General features: G+C 37.6%; 1 protein-coding gene across 1 annotated transcript in view; it reads right to left on the bottom strand.

Moving 5' to 3' along the window:
- Positions 1-8,399, bottom strand: part of LOC143038587 (GTP-binding protein Di-Ras1-like) — a 31,284-nt gene extending 22,885 nt beyond the window's left edge. Inside the window, exon 1 of the mRNA XM_076207991.1 lies at positions 8,224-8,399. The gene's annotated coding sequence lies outside the window, so the exon portion shown is untranslated. The remainder of the gene's footprint in view (positions 1-8,223) is intronic.
- Positions 8,400-9,582: the final 1,183 nt, after the last annotated feature.

The raw sequence follows: 9,582 nt of genomic DNA on the forward strand, positions 1-9,582 counted from the left end.
TTATGTGGAATCATGGTGGTGGAGAGGGAAAGGTGGGACAACAGAAGTAATCAATATTTATATTATCCTGTTTTATCTAATTTTACCATTTCATTTCCAAGGGAAAAAAGGCTTGCCATACCGCTTCAAACGGACTTTGATCAAAAGAAAAGGAATGTACATATATATATATATATATATATATATATATATATATATATATATATATATATATATATAGTATAAATTTATATACATATATATATACACAGGTATATACATATGTATATATACACATATATATACATATATGTATATACATATATGTATATATAAATATATATATATACATATATGTATATACATACACATATACATATGTATATATGTATATATACATGTATATAAACGTATATTTTTGCATTAGGGCCACCGCAAGATTCGAATCTCTGCCTTAGCTACTGGTTATTATGAAGCAGAGACAATAGCCATTGAGCCATGCCAGACCCTACAAAAGGAACGACCTGGATCATGACCTGGTAGTTCCCCGAGGGCACTCGGCTTAGCTCAGTTTCTATTCTAATTTCACAGAGTCTTTATTATGGCGAGCCAACCGACACCTGTGTATCATTTAAATAAATGGAAATTAGCTTCACCGCAAAGAGTCGAATCTCTGCCCTAGCGACTGATTATTATGAAGCAGAGACGATAGCCATTTGTCTCAATGACTCACATGTCGAATAGCTCGCCATAATAAAGATTCGGTGAAATTAGAATAGAGAGTGAGCTAGGCCTAGTGCCCTCGACGAACCACGAGGTCGTAATCCATGTCAGTCCTTTTGTAGGGTCTGGCATGGATCATACATACACACACACACACACACACACACACACACACACACACACACACACACACACACATGTATATATATATATATATATATATGTATATATATATATGTATATATATACATATATATATATGCATATATATATATGTATATGTTTATATATATATATAAACATATACACACAAACGCACACATACACACACACACATATATATATACAAAGGATTACAAAGGCGGAGCATGCCGATAGGAGACCTTTTGGTCCATATCTAGGTCGGATGCGAAAAAAAAATCATAATAATAATAAAATAATAATTATAAAAAAAACTATAATAATGTATGCAACAAACAAAATACATAAATAAATGCATAGGTATAGTTGAATAACAGACAAACAGGTAAACAGTAAATAATAATAAATTGACACATAACTAATAATAAATGAAAATCAAACAGACAAATGATAACAAAGCAAAAACAAATAATATAAAATAAGTTATAATCATTACAGCATCTTGCTTAGGTGTTTATCTAAATGAATCTTAAAGCTTCGAACTGAACTACATTGCACTACCTGTGCAGGAAGTTTATTCCATTCATTAACTACACGGTTGGCAAAGTTGTTTCTACCTACTTCCAAATTGAATCTATTTCCGGATAGTTTGAGACCATTGTTTCTTGTCTGATTCTCATTCATTGTGAAAATTTTGTCACTTTTAATGTTGTCAATTCCCTTTAGAATCTTAAAGACCTGTATCAAGTCACCTCAGAGTCTACGCTTTTTTAGGGAAAACAGATTCATATGTTTTAGTCGATTTTCGTATGATTTATTTTTGATATTTGGAATCAGTTTTGTGGCTCGCCGTTGTACTTTTTCCAGTCTGTCAATGTCTTTAATGAAATTCGGTGACCATACAGAAACAGCATATTCCAAATGTGGACGAACTAACGATTTATATAGCTTGTTAATGAGCGATGGACTTTTGAAATCAAAAGATCGCGCAATCAGTCCTAGAATCTTATTTGCTTTCTCAGAGGCTGAAATACACTGCTTGGATGATTTGAGGTCGTTACTGATAATTACGCCGAGATCTTTTTCACTATCCACTTTTGTTAACGAATTTCCAAATAACTTGTAATCGTACTTATTGTTGTTTTTACCTATGTGCATTACCTTGCATTTACTCGTGTTAAATTTCATTAGCCACTTTTCAGACCATTGCTGTAATTTATCTAAATCTTCTTGAATATCTAATTGGTTTAAGTGATCATTTGCCATTCCGCACAGTTTTGTATCATCAGCAAATTTGGAAACAGTAGATTTTAGTCCATGGTCTATATCATTTATATATACTATGAATAGATTTATATATACTATGAATAGAAGTGGCCCAAGAACGGAACCCTGAGGAACTCCACTTGTAACATTTTCCCATCTAGAAGTTTTTCCATTTAAAACAACTCTTTGTTTTCGACTATTCAACCAATTACTAGTCCAACTTAATAGGCTACCACTTATTCCGTGTAAAGCTAATTTAGTAAGTAGTCTTTCGTGTGGGACGGTATCAAAAGCTTTTGCAAAGTCTAGATATATTAAATATATATTGTTTCTTTTGTCATAATTCGATATAACTGTGTTGTAGAATTCGAGTAAGTTAGTCACGCAAGAACGTTTCCGTCTGAAACCATGCTGGCTATCATTTATCAAACGGTTACTTTCTAAATGATGTTCGATAGCATCTCTGATGATAGTTTCCATTATTTTTTCCTACGATTGAAGTCAAACTTATAGGCCTATAGTTATTTGGTTTCTTTTTGTCACCTTTTTTGAATATATATATATATATATATATATATATATATACATCCTCCTCCTCTTCTCCTTCCCTCTTTCCCATTCACTTCTATCTCTAACCCTTTCCCCTTTTTTTCTCCTATTCCTTTTCCTCTTCACCTCCCTCTTCTTCCTCATTCTCATCACCCTGCCCGACTACCCATTCACCTCTATCTCGACCCCAGTTCCCCTTTTCCTCTTCCACATCCTCTTCCTCTTCTTCCTCTTCGTCAGGATAACGTAACGTCCTTCCGCGCTTTTTCTTTGTCCTATATCTGTCTATTTCTTCCTGTATTTGAGGGTTCAAAGAGGTCTTCCTTTTACCCAACCACACTTTCTCTTCGCCTGGCTAAACTTGGGTGGTTATCCAACCGCAGACAAACACAAAGCCCAGAAAAATAACTTTGGGGCCCTTCAGAAATAACTGTGTATGTGTGTGCATGTGTATCTGTATGTGTGTGTGCATGTGTGTGTGTGTGTGTGTGTGTGTGTGTGTGTGTGTGTGTGTGTGTGTGTGTGTGTGTGTGTGTGTGAACTGTGGAACGGAAGAACGCGAATAGGGAAACGTATCGCCATGTATGTGTGTGTTTGTGTGTGTGTGTGTCCGTGTGTTTGTGTGTGTGTCCGTGTGTGTGCGTGTGCGTGTTTTTTTAATTTGTGTGAGATCCTAGAATCCTGTACAAAATTTTCAACAAATATAACTTCTCAATGACCCAGTTACATATATGTTAACATCCCTCGCTTGCTCTTTCTGTTTAGACTCGCAAACTTCGAATTGTTACTACGTTCCACTGGACTTTTAGATTTACCTGAAAAAAGGTTTTCAACACTCCAACGCATCAGGAAAGAAGATCACAAGCGAGACGAACATTTCAATATCAGGGAAATCAGATTCGCGAAAGGTTGAGACACAAAATACAAAGGCGCGAAAAACGAAAACGGGGAAGAATGAGACGCGAAACACGAAGACGCGATTGAGGAGTGCGTGGAATGGGTGAGATGGGGGGAATGGTAAGGGGAGTGGAAGAGGAAGTGGAAAGGGGAGGAACGGTGCAGAAGCCACGAGTTGTTGTTTAGGCGGATGTCAAGGCCGTTTGGTTATGCACTATTATGTTGCAAGGCTGCTTTTTGAAGTAATGTGTGTGTGTGTGTGTGTGTGTATGTTTGAGAGAGAGAGAGAGAGACGGGGGAGGAAAGAGGGAGAGGGAGAGGAAGAAAAGAGAAAGAAAGGGATGGGGAGAAAAAAGAGAGACATAAAGAGAAACAGAAAAATAGAAAGAAAATGAGTTGATGAAAAGATATATAGAAAAAAAAGACAAAAGTAAAATAGAGATAAAGAGAGAAGGAGAAAATAGAGAAAAAGGGATTGAAGAAAGAGAGAGGGATGAGATAGGGAGAGAGAAAGAGAGGGATAGAGAAAAGATGGGAGAGAGAGAGAGAGACAGAAGAAGGAAGAGAAGGAGGGAGGGAGAGAAGAGGAGGGAGGGAGGGAGAGAAGGCGGGAGGGAGGCAAGAAGAGCGAGAGACAGGAGGAGGAAGAGAAGGAGGGAGGGAGAGACAGAAGGAGGGAAGGAGAGAGGGAGATGGAGGAAGGGAGAGAGAGAAAGCAGCAGGAAGAAAGAGAGTAGGAGGGGCGAGAGAGAGAGAGAGGATGAGGAAGAGAGAGAAAGAAAAATGAGAGAGAGAGAGAGAGAGGGGGAGGAAAAGAGAGAGTGCAAAAGAGAGTGAGAAAGGTGAATGTGTGTGAATTGGAGAGAGAGAGAGAGAGAGAGAGAGAGAGAGAGAGAGAGAGGATGAGGAAGAAAGAGAGAGAGAGAGAGATTTTAAGAGAGCGAGAGAGATGAATGTGTGTGAATTGGAGTGTGTAATCATCAGTCAGAAAATACAGTACATCTCTCAGAATATGCACACCAGTTTGCTTATGTATATAAAGACACACGCACACATACACACACATGACTATACATGACTTTAGGAACAAACTGGATGCAGAAAGATAGAAAAGCGGGCCACTACGAGCATAGCTCTCTTCCCGTAAAATACAACTAAGTAAATAAATACACACATACAAGCACATACACATACATACACACACACACGTACATACAAGCACATACACACATTCACATGCATACACACACACACACATTCACATGAATACGCACACACACACACACACGTATGTGAATATATATAAAGCATGAATATTCTCCTTTCAAACACATTTCATGAATTTCTTAAACTTATAGATTTCGCTCTGGGTAACAGCGGAATATATTATCATTATATTATCATATGTTATATTATACATGCATACATATATATATATATATATATATATATTATCATATTTCATTGCTATGACCGTATATGAAAGGATTGTGTGCGTATGTACGAATTCATGCGCCTAGACACTTACGTGAACATATATACATACGTGCGTACGTACTTATATACATGCATGCATACGCTACGCATATACATGCATTCGTATATAAGTGCACGCGTACATGTACAGTATATGTACGCACATATATATACGTATATGCCCACATGTATACATACGCAAATATGTACGTGCATATGTACATATGTGCATACATACAAGTATACTTGTGTGCATGCGTACAAAGTGCATACATGCATACGTGCATATTGTATATATATATATATATACAGTATATATATATATATATATATACAGTATATATATATATATGTATATATATATATATATATATATATAATGTGTGTGTGTGTGTGTGTGTGTGTGTGTGTGTGTGTGTGTGTGTGTGTGTGTGTGTGTGTGTGTGTGTGTGTGTGTGTGTGTGTGTGTGTGTGTGTGTGTAATATACGTACACACATATGTAGAGACAAAGAAAGTAAATGTTAGACTCGTCGAAATAAGTTTATTCCTACGTTTCGAATCCTGTCCGGAGTTCGTCTTCACCGCACATGGTTCGAAACGTAGGAATAAACTTATTTCGACGAGCCTGTTGTTTACTTCATCTATACGATGTTCCTGGACTCCAGCTCTTCACGAATATTGTACATACATATACACACACGTTCAGTGTAAATATTTCGACTTTTAAATGATATATGTACACATGATTAGGTACACTTTGTTATACAAATATACAAAATAATATGTACAAATATGCACGGATTTTACATTGAAAACAAATATGAAATGCGCAGATTATACTCAATCAATACATAACATATATTTGATGATATATATTATTGCTTGGTTAGAAAATTCTGTAGGTGAATGTACCTATTATGTGTGTGTACAGTATGTGTACACCAATCGCTTTTTTCCACCTTATAAGGGGGGTGACCAATCAAATAATATTTTAATTCATCACAGTAAAAGAGAGAGAAAGAGAGAAAGAGTTCTCTGTCGCTTCACTCAGTTCCCTTCACCTGAATAAAATCGCCTGGCGTTAACTAGAATAAAATATGTAAAGGGTGTCAATCGGCTAAAAGGCGTATATCTCATTGATGTGGACATCCTCCCAGACAGAATCCGTCCCCACAGCTGAATAAAATCGTCTGGTCCTGTCTAAGGAGTCTGGGTTGTGGTGCGTGCGGTTTGGTCCCCACCACGTGAGTTTAAAGGTCTCAGCTCGATACCCAATGGTTCTCAGTGATTGCAACTAGCCCAGGCTGTCCCAAATCATGTGACAACGAAACAACACCAGCTGCACTTTGATCTACTTTGCGTATTTTTAGTATATATTATTTATATATATATATATATATATATATATATATATATATATATATATATATATATATATATATATTGTATTATTGGTATTTGATTTTTCCAATTAGTATACATTTACCTAATTTATCATTTATATAATCTATTCGATTATTTACTAACATATTTATTGATATATAGATTTATTAAAGTGGTAATAATTTCTTGAATTACTTATATTTTCTTATTTCTATTGATCTGTTTATTTTTATTATTCATTTATTCGTCACCATTTATTCATCAAAAATAATGTCGGACTATGAGAACATCCTTCCCCAGACTTCCTCTACAGTTAGTTCTATTCGGATCTGGGGCAAAATGTCGCAGAAGTAACCGTGTCACCGGAGAGTAGTGCTAACTGAGTCCCAGGTGAATTGTCCTACTTGAAGGCGAATTGTCCTACTTGAGGGCGAATTGTCCTGAGGTCAAATTGTCCTACTTGAGGACGAATTGTTCTACATAAGGACGAATTGTGTTACTTAAGGACGAATTGTCTTACTTGAAAGCGAATTGTTCTGCTTGAAGACAAATTGTTCTACTTGAGGGCGAATTGTCCTACTTCAGTACGAATTATCGTACTTGTGATCGATTTGTCCTATTTGAGGTCAAATTGTACCCCATTGAGGTATAATTGTCCTACTTGAGGTCGAATTGCCCTACGTGAGGTCGAATTCTCCTACGTGAGGTTGAATTGTCCCCCTGTGTAAGGTCGAGTTGTCATGCTTGAGGTCACATTGTCCTACCTGAGGTCGAATTGTCCTCCTCCAACTACCGTACCATAAGAACATAACAATGGAGGAGACTGCAAGAGACCATAAGGCCTACATTAGGCAGTTCCATGTCCCTTACCACCTTTCAGCCCTATCCATAAAGCTATCTAATCTTCTCTCAATACAACCATTAGTTTCAGCGCTCACTACATCAAGGTTACTAAGTCTATTCCATTCGTTAACCACTCTCTTGGTAAACCAGTTCTTGCCTGTTTCCTTGTTAAACCTGAATTTGTCCAATTTATATCCATTACTGTGAGTCCGATGTGATGTTCGAGAGTTTGCCTTTTTTCCAATCATGACTTCAGTGTCTGTCAAGTGTTGTACTCTGTCACCCGCAATACAATGACGCTTCTATTCATGAGGTTAATACCGCAATGTATGGCCAGTTTGCATTTACATGCATGGATACAGACACACACGCACATACAATTACATATATACATTACATTCAGTGTATATATATGTGTGTGTATGCTTGCATTCTGAGTCTTCTGTTTGTATTTATGATATTATTTTGTTCAGAACTTGGCGCACCATGATTGTGTATATATTGTAGGTTTATATATATGTATATGTATGAACATACATAATAGCACAAGGGTGTATATCTTGGCAAGGCTACACCCTTATAAGGAGGAAAGGGCCTTTTGGTGTGTGTGTGTGTGTGTGTGTGTGTGTGTGTGTGTGTGTGTGTGTGTGTGTGTGTGTGTGTGTGCGTGCGTGTGTGCGTGCATGTGTTCAGAGTTGAGCACAAAAATGAGAGGCCTTCAGCACGGTATATCATCTCGAAGAATCTTGTTATCATTCTCTCTTATAATTCGTAATAACATTCATGAATGTAGACACTATCATTCCACGCCATTCTTTTACGTTCGTGGCTCTATCAAGAGACAAAACACTGGATTTCTTTTTCTGTTCGCGAAAAATGATAAAAATCACAAGAGCCTTTTTTTTTTTTTTAAGTAGAGGATGGTTAAATGGCATTAGCAACTGCTCATCATGTCACACGCTTACCTTTGATGAATTCCGAAGGAGACGAGTAATGATGATATGTAGGTGATGGAGCCGAATCACCTCCAGCACTCACTGGAGCAACGCGGTGGTAGAACGACTGAGTTCTCTTTCTCGGAAACTTCAACTGATGTGAGCGAAAACAAACGCCGTTGCACGGTACCAACAAGACAGACGACGCGAGTAGCCTCGGCGCGCCCGCCGCTCCGGTTTTATAGGCGACTGCGACTCGGATGCCAGGTGCCACCAGGCGCCTCGTTTGTGACAGCATCCGTGGATTCCTGGTCTTCCAGCCTTCGCGGAAACTTCGGGTTGCTGAGAATGCACATAAAGTACTGCGAATGTCGGAGGGAGAACCGACCAACCAATGAATTGGTAAAAATATATATCATTCAACTAAGAAATCAGCTATTACCAAACCAAGCAACCAACTTTAAAACCGCCTAACCAGCTGATCAATTAAATGCATGATTAAATATCTAGGCGATTGAAAACTGTCCAGGTGGCCGATGAATATAATTATTCTACTGACTGTGTGATAGCTACACCTAATATAATTGACCACCTTATCAAATAATTCATAAAATGATACATGTTAGAGTACAGAGTATGTCACTCATTTATTATATTAGTAATGTAATTGATTATTAGAATTAGCAGTGTTTCAGCTAAGCAATCTATGTCCAAAGTAAATATAACAACGAGATTTTAACAAGCTGTTCCATATATATTCACGCACACACACACACACACACACACACACACACACACACACACACACACACACACAAAGTGGAGGAATGACTGTAAGACAAGGAGCCGCCAGAGGTGCAAATCAGAGCACGCAAAGCCCAACAGTTGCAGAATCAAAAAAATATTCAGAATAAGAGACTTTAAGTAGACAAGGGTGGCCTCTTACAAGCCAATAAAGTCCACAATGATACTTTTATCCTCTCGCTACAGAAGGGGAGCTTCCGTCGGCTGAATAAAGCCGCTTGTCAGTAGCCACAATAAATGTTGAATGGAAGAAGAGTGAAGGGTTTAAAAAGGAATGGAAACAATGTGTACCTGGAGAGGTTGGCAAGAGGAAATGGAGCTTTACGATTGCATGGAGACTTCGACTGTAGAAAGGTGGATTGGGAGTTGAAGGAATTGGACGAAGAATAAAAGGTGGATTTTTTTTTTTTGGGGGGGTGGGGGGTGGTGAGGGAACATCTAGAAGAACCAACAAGAATCAAAATTGGACTTGTTCCTCAGGGAACTAAGATATTAGGAAACTGGGTCACAAAAGTCAAGTACAGATCGCAGCAAAGTAAAAGTAACTACACTCTGCTATATTCTGTCTGCATAATAATATAAAGT

Source organism: Oratosquilla oratoria, chromosome 24 (assembly GCF_046742065.1).
Source record: "Oratosquilla oratoria isolate Oo_2021 chromosome 24, ASM4674206v1, whole genome shotgun sequence".
NCBI classification, from domain to species: domain Eukaryota; kingdom Metazoa; phylum Arthropoda; class Malacostraca; order Stomatopoda; family Squillidae; genus Oratosquilla; species Oratosquilla oratoria.